Source organism: Tupaia chinensis, unplaced genomic scaffold (genome assembly GCF_000334495.1).
Source record: "Tupaia chinensis unplaced genomic scaffold, TupChi_1.0 Scaffold148822_1, whole genome shotgun sequence".
Taxonomy (NCBI): Eukaryota; Metazoa; Chordata; class Mammalia; order Scandentia; family Tupaiidae; genus Tupaia; species Tupaia belangeri.
This window is the reverse complement of record NW_006208669.1, coordinates 9,726-30,300: the sequence shown is the minus strand read 5'-3', so window position 1 is coordinate 30,300 and position 20,575 is coordinate 9,726. Positions and strand designations below refer to the sequence as shown.

General features: G+C 37.1%; 2 pseudogenes; both read right to left on the bottom strand.

The window, feature by feature from the left end:
* Nucleotides 1–6,861: 6,861 nt before the first annotated feature.
* LOC102497983 (olfactory receptor 7A10-like) lies at nt 6,862–12,851 on the bottom strand (annotated as a pseudogene).
* Nucleotides 12,852–19,487: 6,636 nt separating this feature from the next.
* On the bottom strand, nt 19,488–20,258 carry LOC106733123 (olfactory receptor 7A10-like; annotated as a pseudogene).
* Between the last annotated feature and the right edge of the window lie 317 nt (nt 20,259–20,575).

Sequence of the window (20,575 nt, the reverse complement as noted above, 5' to 3'; positions counted from 1 at the left end):
CACATCAACCTCTTGGCTCTTGCTAGGCTGGTTTGGCTCTTAAGTGACCACAGGTAGATGTCATTGGCATCCATTCTCTCTGACCCATTTCTGTGGTACCTACCGGGCTCTCAGACTCACCTGTATGGGGTCTCAGAGAGGACAGTTTACTGTGGAAGGGTACATTTCTCCCTGAATGGTTGATGATGGAGACTGAAGTTCTACTCCTAGATAAGGTACAATGGAAGAACTCGATTCCAGAAAAATCAACCATGTCTTGTCCAGCCCAAGGCTGCACTCCTTGAGAAACAAGGACACATAAAATATTTACAACTCCCTATGTCTGCTCATTAGGTCCATTTCCTCCTTATCACTGTAACCTCTTAGTAGCTGATTTCCCTAGTGGACACTGGTATGGGAAAGAAGGAAAATTTTCCTGTTGATTTGCTGTGCTCAAGAGACCAAGTTGGAAGTGTGATGAATTTACCTTTATTACATGTTCTCTGTGAACTCTCCTATCTCCAAAGGTCATTAGCTCCTTTCACAAAGCATGAGTTAAAATGTAATTGTGATGGGTCAGCAGGTGTCATGACAGTTAAGGCACTGGACCCCATATGGCTGAGTGCACGGTTCTATTTGAAGACTTGGTGGCTTGATCAGTCACACTGGGTGCATATGCATGTGTGTCCAAAATCCTGAGAGGAGACTGTAGAAGGGAATGTAGTGTGACTGTCATCCCTTGGTGGTGATTTCTCACTTTCCCTCCTTCTCTCTTTCTCTGGCAAATGCATTTGCCCTATGCCAAAACTAAAATATAAATACAAATAAATAAATTAATAAAACTAAAAATTAGAAAAAAGTGACTACCTTGGTGTACCCTTAGGGTCATAGAGAGAAATGTGAAGGGCATGAATATTTTCACAGGATTTTTGTGACTCTGAATCAAACCACTGGAACAGATAATCAAACTCTTTGTTCATGAATTCTTGAGCACAAAAAATTATATATATTGACTGATATTGATCATTGTTCATTCACTGTCTGTTCAGCAGTTATGACAAAACTTTGAAGAGGGGGAATTCATTCATTTTAAGCAAAATAAGTAGTTGTAATTACAGCCAGCACTGAAGTATTCAAGGAGAAACAGAAAGATATATAATGAAACAGTATAAAACGCACCAGTCAATCCTTCACCCCAGTGAATAAACACCCTTCCACATGGACACCAATTTTCAGTCCTTTGACAAGTAGATGAACAGGATGAACAAGGAACATGGTGCATAGTTAATACAATGTGTGATTGAAATGTTCACTTCATCATGTTTAAGGCTATCTTTGACTCTAAGGCCATATTTCTTCAAGTACTTGTTTAGATTTGCCTTTTCATAGACAAAACATTTTGACTCAGGTAACCAATCATTTCTTTTTTATTATTTATAACAGAATGTGTAGGTGCACATGAGGCAAAACAGTAAGAGAGAACAAGAGGGAGACAGAGAGACGGGCATAAAGAAAAAGAAGCACTTTCTACAGGGCGTTGTGAGGCTGAGACTCCCTTCCTCCTGTCTTCCAATCCTCTCGTTCCACCAAACACCCATCCAGTGAGATTTCAGGCTCAGTGGATTCAGGATGTGAACTAGAGACCTCACCTGGCTTCCAGCCAGGTACTCTGGTATGCTATGGCTGGACCATAGAGTCTGGAACTGATCATGAAATTTTGACAGTGATTACAGTAAGCAATGTGAACTCCAACCTGAATAACAGATGAGGAGCCTATTGAGCAAATTACAGAGAAATAAACACACTACTATATACAAGTATACATTTCAGATAGAGATACTGGAAACAAGGACATACACATACACGAAAATTTGTATGTTCAGATTTGTCTATATTCTAAATTACAATAATGGCATTAGGTGCCAAAGGTAATGTGTAAATTTTTTTCTCGTTGTTTTTATTTCTTGTTGTTGTTATCTCTTTCCATAGACTAATAAAACCCCTAAAATGTTATTTTAATAATATTATACATAAATTGCTCATAATTATGTACATCATATGAGAATACATTATTTTTTAGAGTTGCATATACAGAGGGTCAGCAGGTGACATGGTAGTTGAGGCACTGGACTCCCACATAGACAATTTTAATTTGAGTCCTGAAACTTTCTCTCTCTCTCTCTCTTTCTCCTCAAATAAAATAATCATAATAATCATCATTAAATTAAATAAAAATAATTCTTTAACAAATAGAAAAATTTTAAAAGAGTTATATGTCAATCTTTGTCATAATGGTACCTTCAAAGTATTTCAGATACAAGACTAGTAATAACATTGGGGAAGTAGAAAGATATTAAAGAAAAAAATGGCTGGATATGAGAGAGTGTAGAAAGCTAAATACAGTGATACTTCAATTGTACAGAAATGTTCTTTCAGAATCTGATCAGAGAATCACAACTGTTGGCTCCAAGACTTTAAACCCCGCAATCATGGGCATTGTTTCAGCTCCAGATAAATGATTTTTTTTTCACAATTTCTGTCCAAAGATTATTTTCAGGGCCCTCTTTATGTCTTTATTCCTCAGACTGTAGATGAAGGGGTTCAGCATGGGGGTGACCACTGTGTACATCACTGAAGCTGCTGCACTTGAGTGTGAGCTGTGGGCAGCACCAACACTGAGGTACACTCTTAAGAGTGTACAATAAAATAAAGAGACAACTGAGAGGTGGGAAGCACAGGTAGAAAATACCTTGTGTTTTCCCTGTGTTGATGAGATTGCACAAATGGAGGAAACTATCTTACAGTAAGAGTAAAGGATCCCAGCAAGGGAACCACCACCCAGCAGCACAGCTGCAAAATAGGTCACCATGTCATTGAGAAAGGTGTCAGAGCAGGCCAGGTGGACTACCTGATTAAGTTCATAGAAAAAGTGGGGAATTTCCACATGTGTACTGAAGGATAGCTGCAATGCTGTTAAGCATTGTAACAAGGAATACAGGACACTTATGATCCAGGATGCCAGGACCAGCTTTCCACATACCCAGGGATTCATGATGACCGTGTAGTGCAGGGGGTGACAGATGGCCACATACTGGTCATAGGCCATCACAGAGAGGAGGAAGTTATCCAATGCTGCAAAAACTATGTGAAAGAACACCTGGGTGATGCAGCCTGCACAGGTGATGACCTTGCTCTGTGTTTGGATGTTCACCAGCATCTTTGGGAAGGTGGTGGAGGTGAAACTGATGTCAGCAAAGGACAGGTTGGAGAGGAAGAAGTACATGGGGGTGAGCAGGTGAGAGTCTGAGATGGTGGCCAAGATGATGAGCAGGTTTGCACACACAGTGATCAGGTACATGCAGAGGAAAAGTCCAAATATGAGGGGCTGCAATTCTGGTTCCTCTGAAAGTCCCAGAAGAAGAAATTCTGAAATTTGTGTATCATTTCCTGGTCCCATGTGATTCCCTGAAAAGAGGAAAATATGATGGCCAATTTTACATGAACATGTATTACTCACATCGTTAAAATCCCATAGGTAATATTTGGCATTCAAAAAGTTATTTTTTATATTTTTGTATTGATATAATTGCTTTAGGCTTTCATACTGCCATCTCTGCTAGAACGTCTTATCTCACTTATTTGTTCCCATAGATCATGTATTCTACAGGGTTTTTGATTCATTTATTTATTGACAAAAATATATTTCATATTTATGGAGTAAAATGTGATGTTACAATGGGATTTTTTTTTTTGAGAGGTTTTTTTTGAGAGGTTTTTGGTATAGGGTGCATGCGCTCGCCAGAAAGACAGAGAGAGACAAAGAGACAGAAAGTGAGAAATCACCCCCGGGGGGATGGCCACGTTGCAATTCTTTCTCCTTTCTCCTCTCAGTATCTTGGGCATGCATGCACTCATGCCCGGTATGAGTTTAAGCCACCAGGTCCAGGACTCGAACTGCAGTCAACTAGGTAGGAGTTCAGTGACATAGTCATTACACTAACTGCTGGTCCCTCAATGGGATTTTATTTGTTTTTATTTGTTTGTTTTTGGTTTCTTCGTTTGTTTCAGTTTTGCTGTTGGACACATGTACTCATCGGACAGAAAGAGAGGGAATGTGAGAAATCACCTCCCCTAGGGTATGGACATTCCACAATACTCTCTTCTCTCAGGAATTTGGAATGCGTGCACACATGCCTAGCATTTTTTTAAGCAGCCAGGTTGGGACTTTAACATGCATTTGAGAATGTGTGATCCAGACAATTTACACCATCTACTGGACCAATTACTGTATCTTTATATCTGTTGTAAAACAACTCTGGGTTATAGTAGATGGTGTGGTGGTTAAGGGCACTGGACTCCTACATGGCCAACCACAGTTTGAGCCTCAGGCCTGCAACTTGCTTTCTCACTTTCCCTCTTTTCTCTCACTCACTCTGCTCCTCTCTGATCAAATTCAAACAAACAAACAAATAAATAAAATAGTTCTTAAAAAAAAAAAAAAAAGAAAGAAGGAAAAAAAAAAAACTCTGGGGCCAATCAGTGGCATGGTGGTTAATGTGCAGGACTCCCATGTGGTCGATTGTAGTTCAAGTCCCACACCTAGTGGCCTGCTTGTCATTGTCTCTCTCTCTGTTTCTATGCTGTCAAGTTGAATAATAATAATTAATAAAATAAAATAAATAATTTTTTAAATTCACCAGGCAACTGTATATCATCTGCTTCTATGACTTCTGCTATTTCAGATACCTAAGTTAAGTGGAATCACTCAGTATTTTATTTCAAAAGTATTCCATGAATCCAAAGATATCTATTTGAACTTATTTTTCTCTGTTGATTAGTATTCTGACAATTGTATTATAAGATCATAATTTGGGGGCCAGCAGATGTCCTAGTGGTAAAGGTTCTGAAATTCAACATGGCTGATCATGGTTTAAGTCCCGAATCCAGCAGCTTAAAAATCACACTAACATGATGTATGTATGCCCAAAATCTCAAGAGGGAAATGGAGGAGAAGAGCTTTCAGTGTGCACAATGTCCCAGGGGTTGATTCCTCACTTTCCTTCTCTTTGTCTCTCTATCTCCCTCTCTTAGGTGAGCACATGTGCCCTATGGCAAAAAGAAAAATTATGTTTACTACTAACATAGAAGAATTTTTCTAAGTAAATAAAAATTTGGAATAGATGGGCATGTACACAATACAATGGCCTACTTGATTTGATAACACAAAATCTATTAACTTTACCCATGCACCCAATACATATTGGTATCTGGCAACACATAAAATAATTCAATGTTATTTTTAAAATTTTATTTTAAGTCTTCAATTCATTATTAAAAGAAAGAAAGAAAACACTTGCATAATTTGCAATAAACAGCTAAGAGATTTACAAACCTATTCAATTTCATAGGCAAGAAAAATGATATAAGTAAAAACTCTTTGATACTTCCATTTTGACCTTTGAATAAATTTTTATGTGAATTCCCAAAGTGAAAACAGAAACTATGAAATGTGTGTGTCATGAAATACTGTCATAAGGTTTGAATTGTAAGTAATACATTCATCTTTAAAAATTCAGAAATATACACAAATACACTCATTTCAAAAATTCCTTAAGAGACCCAAAAGTCATTGCATATCTCATCACAGCTCTGATTCTACTTTTTCTACTTTTCTGCAAATTTCTGTGGACGTGTTCTAATATAACTGAAATCTTTTGATTCTCCCATTCCTTCGTAATCCTCATCCAACTAGTTGTCTATCACTAAATTGTCCACAATGACACCTGCTTTGCTAAGTGTGACAGACACATGGCTTGATAGCATATTAAATAAATTAATGAGAAATAACTTGATTAGTCAAGTAACCAAATGCATCAATCTCTCAGCTCTTGCTAGGCTGGTTTGGCTCTTAGAGGATCTCAGGTAGATGTTCTTGACATCCATTATCTCTTAACCAGAACTGTAGTACCTACCAGGCTCTCAGACTCACCTGTATGAAATCTCAGAGAGGACCTTCTTATGGAAGAGTGAATTTCTCCCTGAATGTTTAATGATGGAGACCAAAGCTGTCTTCAGACAAGACAGAATGAAAAAAGTAAGCATGGTCCTCTAACCAGACTGGAGATTCCAAAAACATCAGCTATGTCTTGTCCAGCCCAAGACTGTACTCTTTGAGGGAAAATGACAGATGAAATATTTACAGCTCCCTCTATCTACTCATTAGGTATATTTCCTCCTTATAACTACAATCTCTTTGTACCTGATTTCTCTTGCAGACACTGGTCTGGGAAAAATAAAAATTTTCCTGTTGATTTGCTGTTCTCAAGAGACCAAATTGAAAATGTGATGAACACAGTCTTTATCACATATTTTGTATGCACTCTCCTGCCTCCAAAAGACATTAACACCTTTCACCAACCATGAGTTAAAATGTAATTGTCACAGGTAGCAGGTGGCATGGAGATTAAGGTGCTGGATCTGTATAGCTGACTATATGGTTCAAGTCACAGACCCAGTGGTTTGAAAATCATGCTCTTAATGTAAGAATGTGTGTTCAAAGTACTCAAAGGAGAGAGAAGAAGAAGGAGTTCCAGCATGGCCATCATCCTGGGGCAGGGATGGACTACTCACTTTTCCTTTCTCTCTCTCTCTCTCTCGCTCTCTCATAAGCACATGTGACCTACAGCAAAAATCTACATATATAAGTGTTTGTATAGATATATAAATATCTCTATGCCTCTCTCTCTACACATATAGTCACATACTATAGGCATAAACCTTGAAAAAATATTGCATGGTATAGTAATGTAGGATGATTTAACATAAATAGCAAATCATAAAATTTAAAAATAGACTTCTTCAAAGTCTAACAGGAACTTCTCACTAGTCATTTGGATTTCCAAAGTACAGATGTGTAGTGAAGACACAGCTGTTGATATTTCCAGAAACTGAAACGAAAGAGCTGTGTTTACATGCTGTGAAATCAAGTGTAGTTCTACAATATTTGACTTCATGAAACTTGTGACTAAACACATGGGAGTTTTACACTTATAGCATGCATTAAGAATTGTCATTTAGAGGTTCATTCAGTGGCATGGTGGTTAAGGCACTAGACTCCCATGTGGTAAACCATAGTTTACATCCCAGAGAGACTAGCTTGAAAATCACACCTAGTATGTGTGCATGTGTGCCCGAAATCCCAAGAGGAGAATGGAGGAGAAGAGACTGTAGCATGGCCATCTTCTCGGAGATGATCTCTCACGTTCCCTCTCTCTGTGTCTCAGTCTCTCTCTCTCCAGCAAGTGCAGGCAACCTATCACAAAATCCTTAAATAAATTTTATAAAAGAACTGTCGTTTGGGAACCAGCAGTTAGCGTAATGGCTATGTCGCTGGACTCCCACGTAGTCGACCGCGGTTCGTGTCCCGGACCCGGTGGCTTAAAACTCATGCCGGGCGCGTGTGCGTGCGTGCCCAAGATCCCAAGAGGAGAATGGAGGAGAAGGGATTGCAGCGTGACCATCCCCCCTGGGGGGTGATTTCTCGCTTTCTGTCTCTATGTCTCTCTCTGTCTGTCTGGCGAGCACATGCGCCCTACAGTGAAAATCTCTCAAAAAAAAAAAAAGAACTGTCATTTAATCTTTCACTTATGTAACATTGGGTAAGTTATAGGAGACATATGTAGACCTCTTTATGTGCAATGTACTGAAGTTAGAAACTCTCCTTTCAATATAGTGCTGGAAGTCCCAAAATAATAAAAGACATTTAGGGAAAGAAGAGGTGAATTTATCTCTATTTGTAGATAACATGACTGTATACATAGAAGATCCAAAGGTATCCACAAAAAAATCTTTTGAAAGTAATAAATGAATACAGTAAAGTGGCAGGATACAAATCAACCCTCAAAAATCTATAGCATTTCTCTATAAGAACAAGCAAGCTGAGGTAGAACTGAAGTAATCCCATTTACCATAGCCACAAAAAGTACAACATTCCTAGGGATTAATCTAACCAAAGAAATCAAAGACTTCAACAAGGAAACTATTAAAACCTAACAAAGGAAATAGAAAATGACACACAGAAAATGGGGAAGGATATCCCATGTTCCTGGATTGGAAGAGTTAATATAATCAAAATAGCAATTTTACCTTTTTAGAATATGGTACAGGAAAATCTGGATATCCACCCATAGAGAGATGAACTGGACCCCTAGACATTCTTCACAAATCTAGAAAAGACAATCAGAATTTTTCTGGAATCATAAAAGACCCTGTATTGACAATGCAATCTTGTGCCAAAAAAAAAAGTGAAGTAGGAGACATCTCACTCCCTAACCCTGAATATACTACAAAGTTGTGATAATCAAAACAGCATGGTATTGGAACACACACGTAAAAGACATGTGGATCTAAGGAACAGAGTAGAGAATCCGGAAATAAATCTCAAAATATAAAGCCAATTGATTTTTTTTTTTTTTGGAGGGATTTTCGTTATGGGTGCATGCGCTCGCCAGACAAGACAGAGAGAGACAGAGACAGAAAGCAAGAAATCACCCCCCAGGGGGGATGGTCATGCCACAATCCCTTCTCCTCCATTCTTCTCTCGGGATCTTGGGCACACACGCACACGCACCCAGCGTGAGTTTCAAGCCACCGGGTCCTGGACTCGAACCATGGTCAACTACGTGGGAGTCCAGCGACATAGCCATTTTGCTAACTGCTGGTTCCCAAGCCAACTGATTTTTGACAAAAAGTATCAATCAATCCAGTGGGAAAAGGAAAACCTCTTTAGAATATGGTACAGGAAAATCTGGGTATCCACCCATAGAGAGATGAACTGGACCTCTATCTTTCACTATTAACAAATATCAATTCAAACGAATCAAAGATCTAAACCTAAGATCTCAAACTATAAAAATACTGGTGGAAAACACTGGGGAAACTCTGGGAGAAATTTAGGTAAGCAAAGACTTCTTAAATAAGACCCCCAAAGCACAGACAATAATCCCAAAATAGACAATTTGGATTACATCAGATTAAATGATTTCTGCCCAGCAAAAGACACAGTAATTAGTGTTAATAGGAAATCCTCAGAATAAGAGAATATTTTTTAAACTATGCTTCAGATAAGGGTCTGATAACCAGAATAAACAGGGAACTCAAGCTGCTTACCCCTCAATGATGATCAACCCAATTAAGATATGGGAAAGTTAGCTGAACAAACAACTCTCTAAGGAAGGCATATAAACAGCCAAAAAGCATATGAAAAAATGTTCAACATTCGTCACCAAAAGGGAGACGCAGATCAAAACCACCTAACCCCATTCAGAGTGACGAAGATTGGAAAAAAAAAAAATAGATAAATGCTAGCAGGGTTGTGATAAAAGGGGAACTCTCTTACACTGTTGGTGGAAATTTAAATTGGTCTAGCCACTGTGGAGATTCCTCAGTTATCTACAAATAGAACTACCATATGATTCAGCAATTCTGCTCCTGGTTTTCTACCCAAAGTATTGGAGAATACTCAGCAGAAAAGTGCTTGCATATCTATGTTTCTTGCAGCATTATACCCAGTTGCTAACACAAAGAACCAACCCAAATATCTATGAGCAGATGAATGGATTGAAAAAATGTGGCACATTTACTCTATGGAATACTACTTAGCCATAAAATAAAACAAGACCCTCACTCTTTATTGAAAGTGGATGAAAATGGAAGATGTATAGCTGAGTGAAGAAAGCCAGGCTATGAAAGAGAGACATTGTATGTCTCCACTTAATATATACAGAGTGTCGGCACTCTATGGCATGAACTGAAAGCTTAGAGGGTATAGTAGCATGGAAAATGGTTGTGGATTCTAGACACAGTGTGGGAAGACAGTGGGAGAAGGGGGAGAGTGTGAAGAAAGAAATTTAGGAGAAAAATAGAGAAGCAAGACATTTATGGGACACAGAAATGGATTATTATCTGTTGATGATAATGTGTATAGTGCCCTGAACTAGACTAGCATGAAATGTATTCATGTTGGATAAATGCACTTTTCAAGCTAAGTGATGTATACTGATTGAATGTACAAAATAAATTAAAATAAAATAAAATAAAAATGAGATATCACTGGAACCAACAGGTGGCATAATGGCTATGTCACTGGACTCCCATGTAGTCAACTGTGGTTCGAGTCCCAGACCTGGAGGCTTAAACTCATGCTGGGTGTGTGTGCTTGTGTGCCCAAGATCCCAAGAGGAGAATGGAGGATAAGGGATTGCAGTTTGGCCATCTCCCCAGGGGCTGATTTCTCACTTTCTGTCTCTCTCTGTCTTTCTGGTGAGTGCACATGCCCTATAGCAAAAACCTCTCAAAAAAAAAAAAAAGTGAGATAACATTTAACTCCAGTTAGAATAGCTGGAATAAAAAAATAAAGAACAACCATTGCTAGAATAATAAAAATAAAATATTTTTTTAGAAAAGGAAAAACCATTGCTAACAAGGCTTTACAACCATTGTAACAAGGCTTATATTGTTGTTGGGAATGTATATTCTTGCAACCTCTGTATAAAACAATGTACGGGTTCCTCAAAAACCTACAAATAGAACTATCATGTGATCCAATAATCCCACTACTTGGTATTTACTCAAATAAAAACAAAACAAAACAAACAAACAACAACAACAACAAAAAAAAAAAAAACAGGAAAACACTCACTTGGAAAGACACTTTTTCCTCCATGTTTATTTGCTGCATTATTCACAATTGCTAAGACATGGAGTCAACCCAAAGGTCCAAAATCTAAAGACTAGGCTGAAAAATGGTGGCACATATATACTGTGGGATATTACTCAGCTCTGTGAAAACAACAAAAGCCCAAATATTTGATTCAAAGTAGATGAATACAGAGGACTTAATATTAACCAAAGCAAGCTAGACTTTGAAAGAAAGACACTGTATATCCCCACTCAATCAATATATATGGAATGTCTGCACTCAGTAGCAGAAACGGAAAGATCCAAAGATATGAGAGTAGAGAGGATAAGTGTAGACACCAGAGATTGTAAGAGAGGGCACTGGACCGAGTCCAGGACGCAAACCACGGTCAGCTACATGGAAGTCCAGTGACATAGCCATTGTGCCAATTGCTGTTTCTGGAAGTCTGCATTTTCTGTCTTTATCTTATTCTGGTAGTTTAGTTATTATTCTGGTAGTCAGTTAATATTCATGACATGAAGTGTTTGCAATTATGCAAGACTACATATTTCATTTATATTTGTATTTTTATAGTATTTAGATTAAATAAAAATAATTATACCACAAAAAGAGAGAGAGAGAGAGAGAGAGAGAGAGGGCACTGGGTGGTTTAAAGTGGTTAGAAGGAGAAAAGGGAAGGAACAATTAACAGGCCAAATATTTTTAACTTCTCTGTTTAAAAAAAAGTCTATAATATTTGCTTTAAAAACATAAATTAAAAAATAACCCTTTCGACCAGTTAAAATACACAATAGACACCAAAGTCCACATTATATTCAAGAGCCACTAAGGTCCTAATATATGATGGAAACATGGACCAAAAATGAAGAAAAAAAAAACTGATTTCAAATATATTTCTCCCTCAAAGGATTAAATGGTTTTGCTTTTTAGCACAGATTTTTATTTTCCAGAAATAAACCCAGTACTGTAGCTTCAGTAAAAATAATAATAATAATAGATATGATCTATGCCACTGGAGAAGAAATGATAGCTTTGAAGCCCACATTGTCTGACAAGGTGACAGAATTTACAAATAATTTTGTTGAGAGATTGGAAAGTGGGAAAATGATCAAAGGAAAGTCACTGGATATCAGAGAGAGCAGAAATTTAATTTAAAAGCTTACTAAAATTATACAAAGGGATTAAAGTCAGAGGAATAGAAACATCCAGCAGTCAGAGGAGGATAGAGTCAGCTTACTAAAATTATACAAAGGGATTAAAATTGGAGGAATATAAACACCCAGCAGTCAGAGGAGGATCGAATTCTACTCCCCAAATGTGATCAAGAATCAAGAAATTAGCCCTGAAGCATTGAGGTTGGAAATCAGAGCACCTTATTCTATTCCAAAAAAGTCAGTCCTTTTTATACCTTTCCCCCAAATAATCTTTTCAGAGACCTCTTTATGCCTTTATTCCTCAGACTGTAGATGAAGGGGTTCAGCATGGGGGTGACCACATTGTACATCACTGAGGCTCTTGCACTTGATAGTGAGCTGTGGGTAGCACCAGAACTAAGGTACACACCAAGGTTTGTACAATAAAATAAGGAGACAACTGAGAGGTGAGAGGCACAGGTGGAAAATACCTTGTACTTTCCCTGAGCTGATGGGATTGCATGAAAGGAGGAAACTATCTTAGAGTAAGAGTAAAGGACCCCAGTGAGGGGACCACCACCAAGCAGCACAGATGAAAAATAGATCACCATGTCATTAAGAAAGGTGTCAGAGCAGGCAAGGTGGGTCAGCATACTAATATCACAGTAGAAGTGGGGGATTTCCACATGTGGACAGAAGGACAGCCACAACACCATTAGGCTATGTAATAATGCATACAGGGCACTCATGGTCCATGAAGCCAGAACCAGTTGTCAACAGAGCCAAGGGTTCATAATGACTGTATAGTGTAGTAGGTGACAGATGGCCACATACCGGTCATAGGCCATCAGAGTCAGGAGGAAGTCATTTACCCCTGCAAACAGTATAGAAAAGTACAGCTGGGTGATGCAACCTGCATGGGTAATGACCTTGCTCTGGGTCTGGATGTTTACCAGCATCTTTGGGACGGTGGTGGAGGTGAGACAGATGTCAGTAAAGGACAGGTTGGAGAGGAAGAAGTACACAGTGACCAGGTACATGGAGAAGAAAAGCCCAAATATGAGGGGCCGCAATTCTGGTTCCTCTGAAAGTCCCAGAAGAAGAAATTCTGAACTTTGTGTATCATTTCCTGGTTCCATGGAGACTACCTGAAAAGAGGAAAATAACATGGTTAAATTCACACAAATAGATATTACTCACCTAGTTGAAATGTTGTAGTTCATAGTTTGTGGTCACAAAGGTTTTATGTATATATATATATATATAATATTTTTGTATGAATCTAATCTGCTTTAGGCTTTCATAGTGTTATCTCCACTTAGGACTTCTTCTGTCCCTCCTTTGTTCACATAGATCATGCTTCTACAGGATTTTTAGCTCATTTGTTTATTGACAAAATATAATAGTCCATATTTAGGGAGTAAAATGTGATGTTACAGTGGAATTTTATTTTTGTTGTTTTGTTTTGTATTGATTTTGCTATTGGGCACAGACACTCACCAGACAGACACAGAGAGAGAAGGGGATACAGGAAATCATCCCATAGGCAAGGGCCATGCCACAATACTCTCTTCCTTCAAGATGTTAGGAGTGCACATACACATGCCTGACATTTTTGTCAAGCTGTCAGGTTTGGGACTTTAACTGAATGTTGACCATGTGTGATCCAGCCACTTTAACCATCACACCATCAGCTGGCCCAATAACTGTATCTTTATATCCATACAAAATTAATTCTGGGGCCAGAAGTTGGCATGGTGGCTAAGATGCTGGACTCGCACATGGCCGACTGTATTTCAAGTCCCGGACCTGGTGGCTTACTTATTCTCTCTCTCTCTCTCTCTCTCTTTCTCTTTGGTAATTTTGAACAATAATAATAACAGTAATTAAATTAAAATAAATCTTTTTAAAAAGGAAAATAACTCAGATTCCTCCTTTCACCAAGGGTGGTTTAAAGTGGTTAGAAGGAGAAAAGGGAAGGAACAATTAACAGGCCAAATATTTTTAACTTCTCTGTTTAAAAAAAAGTCTATAATATTTGCTTTAAAAACATAAATTAAAAAATAACCCTTTCGACCAGTTAAAATACACAATAGACACCAAAGTCCACATTATATTCAAGAGCCACTAAGGTCCTAATATATGATGGAAACATGGACCAAAAATGAAGAAAAAAAAAACTGATTTCAAATATATTTCTCCCTCAAAGGATTAAATGGTTTTGCTTTTTAGCACAGATTTTTATTTTCCAGAAATAAACCCAGTACTGTAGCTTCAGTAAAAATAATAATAAAACAAAAGCCCAAATGTTTGATTCAAAGTAGATGAATACAGAGGACTTAATATTAACCAAAGCAAGCTAGACTTTGAAAGAAAGACACTGTATATCCCCACTCAATCAATATATATGGAATGTCTGCACTCAGTAGCAGAAACGGAAAGATCCAAAGATATGAGAGTAGAGAGGATAAGTGTAGACACCAGAGATTGTAAGAGAGGGCACTGGACCGAGTCCAGGACGCAAACCACGGTCAGCTACATGGAAGTCCAGTGACATAGCCATTGTGCCAATTGCTGTTTCTGGAAGTCTGCATTTTCTGTCTTTATCTTATTCTGGTAGTTTAGTTATTATTCTGGTAGTCAGTTAATATTCATGACATGAAGTGTTTGCAATTATGCAAGACTACATATTTCATTTATATTTGTATTTTTATAGTATTTAGATTAAATAAAAATAATTATACCACAAAAAGAGAGAGAGAGAGAGAGAGAGAGAGAGGGCACTGGGTGGTTTAAAGTGGTTAGAAGGAGAAAAGGGAAGGAACAATTAACAGGCCAAATATTTTTAACTTCTCTGTTTAAAAAAAAGTCTATAATATTTGCTTTAAAAACATAAATTAAAAAATAACCCTTTCGACCAGTTAAAATACACAATAGACACCAAAGTCCACATTATATTCAAGAGCCACTAAGGTCCTAATATATGATGGAAACATGGACCAAAAATGAAGAAAAAAAAAACTGATTTCAAATATATTTCTCCCTCAAAGGATTAAATGGTTTTGCTTTTTAGCACAGATTTTTATTTTCCAGAAATAAACCCAGTACTGTAGCTTCAGTAAAAATAATAATAAAACAAAAGCCCAAATGTTTGATTCAAAGTAGATGAATACAGAGGACTTAATATTAACCAAAGCAAGCTAGACTTTGAAAGAAAGACACTGTATATCCCCACTCAATCAATATATATGGAATGTCTGCACTCAGTAGCAGAAACGGAAAGATCCAAAGATATGAGAGTAGAGAGGATAAGTGTAGACACCAGAGATTGTAAGAGAGGGCACTGGACCGAGTCCAGGACGCAAACCACGGTCAGCTACATGGAAGTCCAGTGACATAGCCATTGTGCCAATTGCTGTTTCTGGAAGTCTGCATTTTCTGTCTTTATCTTATTCTGGTAGTTTAGTTATTATTCTGGTAGTCAGTTAATATTCATGACATGAAGTGTTTGCAATTATGCAAGACTACATATTTCATTTATATTTGTATTTTTATAGTATTTAGATTAAATAAAAATAATTATACCACAAAAAGAGAGAGAGAGAGAGAGAGAGAGAGAGGGCACTGGGTGGTTTAAAGTGGTTAGAAGGAGAAAAGGGAAGGAACAATTAACAGGCCAAATATTTTTAACTTCTCTGTTTAAAAAAAAGTCTATAATATTTGCTTTAAAAACATAAATTAAAAAATAACCCTTTCGACCAGTTAAAATACACAATAGACACCAAAGTCCACATTATATTCAAGAGCCACTAAGGTCCTAATATATGATGGAAACATGGACCAAAAATGAAGAAAAAAAAAACTGATTTCAAATATATTTCTCCCTCAAAGGATTAAATGGTTTTGCTTTTTAGCACAGATTTTTATTTTCCAGAAATAAACCCAGTACTGTAGCTTCAGTAAAAATAATAATAAAACAAAAGCCCAAATGTTTGATTCAAAGTAGATGAATACAGAGGACTTAATATTAACCAAAGCAAGCTAGACTTTGAAAGAAAGACACTGTATATCCCCACTCAATCAATATATATGGAATGTCTGCACTCAGTAGCAGAAACGGAAAGATCCAAAGATATGAGAGTAGAGAGGATAAGTGTAGACACCAGAGATTGTAAGAGAGGGCACTGGACCGAGTCCAGGACGCAAACCACGGTCAGCTACATGGAAGTCCAGTGACATAGCCATTGTGCCAATTGCTGTTTCTGGAAGTCTGCATTTTCTGTCTTTATCTTATTCTGGTAGTTTAGTTATTATTCTGGTAGTCAGTTAATATTCATGACATGAAGTGTTTGCAATTATGCAAGACTACATATTTCATTTATATTTGTATTTTTATAGTATTTAGATTAAATAAAAATAATTATACCACAAAAAGAGAGAGAGAGAGAGAGAGAGAGAGAGGGCACTGGGTGGTTTAAAGTGGTTAGAAGGAGAAAAGGGAAGGAACAATTAACAGGCCAAATATTTTTAACTTCTCTGTTTAAAAAAAAGTCTATAATATTTGCTTTAAAAACATAAATTAAAAAATAACCCTTTCGACCAGTTAAAATACACAATAGACACCAAAGTCCACATTATATTCAAGAGCCACTAAGGTCCTAATATATGATGGAAACATGGACCAAAAATGAAGAAAAAAAAAACTGATTTCAAATATATTTCTCCCTCAAAGGATTAAATGGTTTTGCTTTTTAGCACAGATTTTTATTTTCCAGAAATAAACCCAGTACTGTAGCTTCAGTAAAAATAATAATAAAACAAAAGCCCAAATGTTTGATTCAAAGTAGATGAATACAGAGGACTTAATATTAACCAAAGCAAGCTAGACTTTGAAAGAAAGACACTGTATATCCCCACTCAATCAATATATATGGAATGTCTGCACTCAGTAGCAGAAACGGAAAGATCCAAAGATATGAGAGTAGAGAGGATAAGTGTAGACACCAGAGATTGTAAGAGAGGGCACTGGACCGAGTCCAGGACGCAAACCACGGTCAGCTACATGGAAGTCCAGTGACATAGCCATTGTGCCAATTGCTGTTTCTGGAAGTCTGCATTTTCTGTCTTTATCTTATTCTGGTAGTTTAGTTATTATTCTGGTAGTCAGTTAATATTCATGACATGAAGTGTTTGCAATTATGCAAGACTACATATTTCATTTATATTTGTATTTTTATAGTATTTAGATTAAATAAAAATAATTATACCACAAAAAGAGAGAGAGAGAGAGAGAGAGAGAGAGGGCACTGGGTGGTTTAAAGTGGTTAGAAGGAGAAAAGGGAAGGAACAATTAACAGGCCAAATATTTTTAACTTCTCTGTTTAAAAAAAAGTCTATAATATTTGCTTTAAAAACATAAATTAAAAAATAACCCTTTCGACCAGTTAAAATACACAATAGACACCAAAGTCCACATTATATTCAAGAGCCACTAAGGTCCTAATATATGATGGAAACATGGACCAAAAATGAAGAAAAAAAAAACTGATTTCAAATATATTTCTCCCTCAAAGGATTAAATGGTTTTGCTTTTTAGCACAGATTTTTATTTTCCAGAAATAAACCCAGTACTGTAGCTTCAGTAAAAATAATAATAAAACAAAAGCCCAAATGTTTGATTCAAAGTAGATGAATACAGAGGACTTAATATTAACCAAAGCAAGCTAGACTTTGAAAGAAAGACACTGTATATCCCCACTCAATCAATATATATGGAATGTCTGCACTCAGTAGCAGAAACGGAAAGATCCAAAGATATGAGAGTAGAGAGGATAAGTGTAGACACCAGAGATTGTAAGAGAGGGCACTGGACCGAGTCCAGGACGCAAACCACGGTCAGCTACATGGAAGTCCAGTGACATAGCCATTGTGCCAATTGCTGTTTCTGGAAGTCTGCATTTTCTGTCTTTATCTTATTCTGGTAGTTTAGTTATTATTCTGGTAGTCAGTTAATATTCATGACATGAAGTGTTTGCAATTATGCAAGACTACATATTTCATTTATATTTGTATTTTTATAGTATTTAGATTAAATAAAAATAATTATACCACAAAAAGAGAGAGAGAGAGAGAGAGAGAGAGAGGGCACTGGGTGGTTTAAAGTGGTTAGAAGGAGAAAAGGGAAGGAACAATTAACAGGCCAAATATTTTTAACTTCTCTGTTTAAAAAAAAGTCTATAATATTTGCTTTAAAAACATAAATTAAAAAATAACCCTTTCGACCAGTTAAAATACACAATAGACACCAAAGTCCACATTATATTCAAGAGCCACTAAGGTCCTAATATATGATGGAAACATGGACCAAAAATGAAGAAAAAAAAAACTGATTTCAAATATATTTCTCCCTCAAAGGATTAAATGGTTTTGCTTTTTAGCACAGATTTTTATTTTCCAGAAATAAACCCAGTACTGTAGCTTCAGTAAAAATAATAATAAAACAAAAGCCCAAATGTTTGATTCAAAGTAGATGAATACAGAGGACTTAATATTAACCAAAGCAAGCTAGACTTTGAAAGAAAGACACTGTATATCCCCACTCAATCAATATATATGGAATGTCTGCACTCAGTAGCAGAAACGGAAAGATCCAAAGATATGAGAGTAGAGAGGATAAGTGTAGACACCAGAGATTGTAAGAGAGGGCACTGGACCGAGTCCAGGACGCAAACCACGGTCAGCTACATGGAAGTCCAGTGACATAGCCATTGTGCCAATTGCTGTTTCTGGAAGTCTGCATTTTCTGTCTTTATCTTATTCTGGTAGTTTAGTTATTATTCTGGTAGTCAGTTAATATTCATGACATGAAGTGTTTGCAATTATGCAAGACTACATATTTCATTTATATTTGTATTTTTATAGTATTTAGATTAAATAAAAATAATTATACCACAAAAAGAGAGAGAGAGAGAGAGAGAGAGAGAGGGCACTGGGTGGTTTAAAGTGGTTAGAAGGAGAAAAGGGAAGGAACAATTAACAGGCCAAATATTTTTAACTTCTCTGTTTAAAAAAAAGTCTATAATATTTGCTTTAAAAACATAAATTAAAAAATAACCCTTTCGACCAGTTAAAATACACAATAGACACCAAAGTCCACATTATATTCAAGAGCCACTAAGGTCCTAATATATGATGGAAACATGGACCAAAAATGAAGAAAAAAAAAACTGATTTCAAATATATTTCTCCCTCAAAGGATTAAATGGTTTTGCTTTTTAGCACAGATTTTTATTTTCCAGAAATAAACCCAGTACTGTAGCTTCAGTAAAAATAATAATAATAATAGATATGATCTATGCCACTGGAGAAGAAATGATAGCTTTGAAGCCCACATTGTCTGACAAGGTGACAGAATTTACAAATAATTTTGTTGAGAGATTGGAAAGTGGGAAAATGATCAAAGGAAAGTCACTGGATATCAGAGAGAGCAGAAATTTAATTTAAAAGCTTACTAAAATTATACAAAGGGATTAAAGTCAGAGGAATAGAAACATCCAGCAGTCAGAGGAGGATAGAGTCCTACTCCCCAAATGTGATCAAGAATCAAGAAATTAGCCCTGAAGCATTGAGGTTGGAAATCAGAGCACCTTATTCTATTCCAAAAAAGTCAGTCCTTTTTATACCTTTCCCCCAAATAATCTTTTCAGAGACCTCTTTATGCCTTTATTCCTCAGACTGTAGATGAAGGGGTTCAGCATGGGGGTGACCACATTGTACATCACTGAGGCTCTTGCACTTGATAGTGAGCTGTGGGTAGCACCAGAACTAAGGTACACACCAAGGTTTGTACAATAAAATAAGGAGACAACTGAGAGGTGAGAGGCACAGGTGGAAAATACCTTGTACTTTCCCTGAGCTGATGGGATTGCATGAAAGGAGGAAACTATCTTAGAGTAAGAGTAAAGGACCCCAGTGAGGGGACCACCACCAAGCAGCACAGATGAAAAATAGATCACCATGTCATTAAGAAAGGTGTCAGAGCAGGCAAGGTGGGTCAGCATACTAATATCACAGTAGAAGTGGGGGATTTCCACATGTGGACAGAAGGACAGCCACAACACCATTAGGCTATGTAATAATGCATACAGGGCACTCATGGTCCATGAAGCCAGAACCAGTTGTCAACAGAGCCAAGGGTTCATAATGACTGTATAGTGTAGTAGGTGACAGATGGCCACATACCGGTCATAGGCCATCAGAGTCAGGAGGAAGTCATTTACCCCTGCAAACAGTATAGAAAAGTACAGCTGGGTGATGCAACCTGCATGGGTAATGACCTTGCTCTGGGTCTGGATGTTTACCAGCATCTTTGGGACGGTGGTGGAGGTGAGACAGATGTCAGTAAAGGACAGGTTGGAGAGGAAGAAGTACACAGTGACCAGGTACATGGAGAAGAAAAGCCCAAATATGAGGGGCCGCAATTCTGGTTCCTCTGAAAGTCCCAGAAGAAGAAATTCTGAACTTTGTGTATCATTTCCTGGTTCCATGGAGACTACCTGAAAAGAGGAAAATAACATGGTTAAATTCACACAAATAGATATTACTCACCTAGTTGAAATGTTGTAGTTCATAGTTTGTGGTCACAAAGGTTTTATGTATATATATATATATATAGTATGAATCTAATCTGCTTTAGGCTTTCATAGTGTCATCTCCACTTAGGACTTCTTCTGTCCTCCTTTGTTCACATAGATCATGCTTCTAC